Consider the following 3,258-nt stretch of genomic DNA (forward strand, 5'->3'; position numbering starts at 1 on the left):
AATGTACTTATGGAGAGCAATGAGTGAACTGCATATTTTCCGGTGAGAAAGAGCACTGGCAAATAGTCTTCGCTACATTAGGTTACTTAAACTGGTGTCACTCTGAGCTAGAATTCATGGTCAGCGACTAAGTGTAGGGACGAGTCGGATGCGGGTTTTGCAACTGTGCAATACTTTCCTACATTATAGAAGCGAATATTTAATTTGAACTAATATTGCGAAAATTTTGAACTTGGGTAGCTTAAAATGAAAATCGTTCTGTCCATTGCAAAGGAAAACAATTGATTTTCTAAAACATTCTCTGTCATACACAACTTGAAACAGGTCACGTCGACCAAATCATATGGAAGAACTGACAGCGACGTATATCGGGCGGCAGTAAGGTCCCTTGGCTTTTTTTGGCAGTATTCGACAGACATTTCTAGGCGCAAGTAAATTAAGAAAGGCAGCGCGTTTTTGTTATCAAGTAACGTCTTCATCAATTACTTTAGTTTCATTGTAATCTACGGGTAAGTGCTGATGTTTGATATTAACATGAAAAGGATTCCGTAGACAGGGAAAGAACCTCTTCTTGGGCAACTTCTTCTATAATGACCAAAAGGCCTTAAATGATCTTCAAGCACATGTGTTCCAGCAGCGGTATGAAGAAAATGATAGTAATAATGACGGTAATAATCGAATTATCCGGTAACTTCACACTTCACAGAGGATTTTCTCGAACTAAGAAATTTCCTGAATTAATGAGAATTTCAAAATGTCTTCACACTGAGGCTATGTTGCCAAGAAGAGTCTTTACATCCTGCTGACATGAGAATAGCATAAACTCCGCTTTAGAAGCTTGCTTCTTCTTAACCATATAATAGAGTCACATTTTTCCACCGTGCTTAATTTTGTAAGCTAAGCACATTATCTGTTACAGCACACTCCTGGGACTGGTAAATGTGCCCACAACGGTCTGGTGGAACGAACTATCATAGGTGAAATGCGTGGATTCAGGCATTTACTTTTAAGAGGCACAACCAGATTTACTTCACCTCTCGTAACCTCAAGAGAAAGATGTTATTATCCAGAATCCGCATTACACATCACGTTCCTTCATTCCCAACTGGGCAGAACCTGTTTATATTGCGAAATGACGTAGGTGGAGGTCATGGTAAACAGAAATACTGTCGCCAGTAAACTTACTTACATTAGAAAATTTTATTTTATTTGATGAACCGATAGCCATTTAAAGGAACATGGCTCTAATTTTACTTGTACTTGATTGAACTAGAGACGTTGAAAATTTGGTGCTGGACTGTGTTTCTAATTCGTATTTCCTCTTTCGAGGATCTGAATCTCTCGGAACAGTATAGTTCGATCACTTCGTACCTTTTCCCAAGACTGAAATCTTCTCTAAGTCTCCTCCAAAGGTAAGTATGTGGATCCGATTACTGTTACAGTACAAAAATATTCATAATTTCATTTCAAGCCCTATCACGTGCACACCAACCTGCTAGTGAAAATTAACGTGCATTTTTAATGTCTGTTGATGTGTTGCCAACAATTTCTGGTCAAACACGCATACATCTTACTGTTGGTGAGTAAGCAACTGATACTTAAGCTATATTCGTGGACGATAAAGAAGAACGATAGGAGTGCGGTTCGATTGTCGTTCAGGCACAAACATTTGTATCCTTATTTTAGATTCAAACACCTAGCAGCTGGTAAGAAAAACCGATACGTAACATTTGATTTTACTTAATTAACAATCTGATTACTTGTTGGGTTCGTATCTCCGCCACAGAACTTGACACCATGCACCTTATCTTTAAATGCATACACACTTTGTTACTGCTGAATGGAGGTATATCAGACATCTTTAGTGGTTAGTTAACATTGATGAAAGGGTCTTGATAGGAGTCCCGGTTTATTACAAAAACTGTCGTCTTTTATTGTCAAGTTTAGATTTGGTTACTGACGTTGGTGAAAATTTCGGTAATTCATGACTCTTCACAGCTGGTCAGCAATATGATTAGATTAGATTAGATTAATACTTGTTACATAGATCATGAATACGACATTTCGTGATGATGTGGAATGTGTCATTTTAATGAACGATTTCCTTACATACCGGTTTTCAATTTCTTAAAAACAATTTTTACCCTCTCCCTCACTCTTATTTATGTTTTTTTTTCTCTCTCTCTCTCTCTTCTCTCTTTCTCTCTCTCTCTCTCTCTCTCTCTCACACACACACACACTCACACACACACACACACACACACACACACACACACACACACATACATTCTTTTATTATTTTTATTTGTTTGGTGTGCTCGAATATCAACGAGGCACGAAAACGTCCATGAATGAGTTTCTTAGTTTTGAGTACAGTTCTGAGTATTATTAGTAACTACGCTCCAGTCCCTAAACCTAGTTACAGAAATGCGAATCAGACGCATTACGTTTTCCAGGCAGTAGCAGCCGCGTCTTTGAGACGCCAGTTATGGTCGCTTCCCAGCCCGCTATAGGATCACATCAGTTCGTCTTCTTCCTGCTGGTAGTGTAGCTGAGATTTGGCAACAAGGAGAGATAAATTTGGCAACACTGTGATCAATGAGTCACTTCCTGGTGTGCACGGAATTAAGCCTCGAAGTTCACATGATTATTCCTGTCATTTCCATTTGAATAATCTGAGTTATTACCGTTTTAGGTGTAACAAAAGATTGTAAATTTACGGTTTTCTGCCCAGGAAATCCGTTGCACGTGGAAATCGCAAATATTCTCGTCCTTCAAATAGTGGTTTACGAGTTCTAGTCACTATTGGCATTGTAAGAGGAATGCACGAGGCATACCTATTCGCTAGGTCTGGGGGTACGTGCTGACCCGTGAAGTAGCGTCTGTTATGGTTCGCGGTTCCAGTCTCGCTGACTAATTTTTTTATCCCTTCTGTGAAAGAGCTGCATGAAGTCAGGTTAAACATCGATAGAGAAATCGCAAGAAAGTACTTTCAGCTCATAGTGCAATTGTGATAAACTTACAAAGCTGCACAACAGGTAACGCTTCTTTCCGCTGCTGACAAGCAAATTTTGGATTTCTAGGAATACATAACTTTATTTATGAAATGCCACATTTGCATACCTATTGAGTATGACACAGCATACCAATTAAACACAGACCTAATCAAAATCTAAGTGGTTAGTATTTTACTAAATCGTGACAATAGAAGCGGGCTTATGTACCGATACTCACTTTTTTTAAAAAAAAGGCTTTCGT

This window comes from Schistocerca piceifrons, chromosome 4, assembly GCF_021461385.2.
Source record: "Schistocerca piceifrons isolate TAMUIC-IGC-003096 chromosome 4, iqSchPice1.1, whole genome shotgun sequence".
NCBI lineage: Eukaryota > Metazoa > Arthropoda > Insecta > Orthoptera > Acrididae > Schistocerca > Schistocerca piceifrons.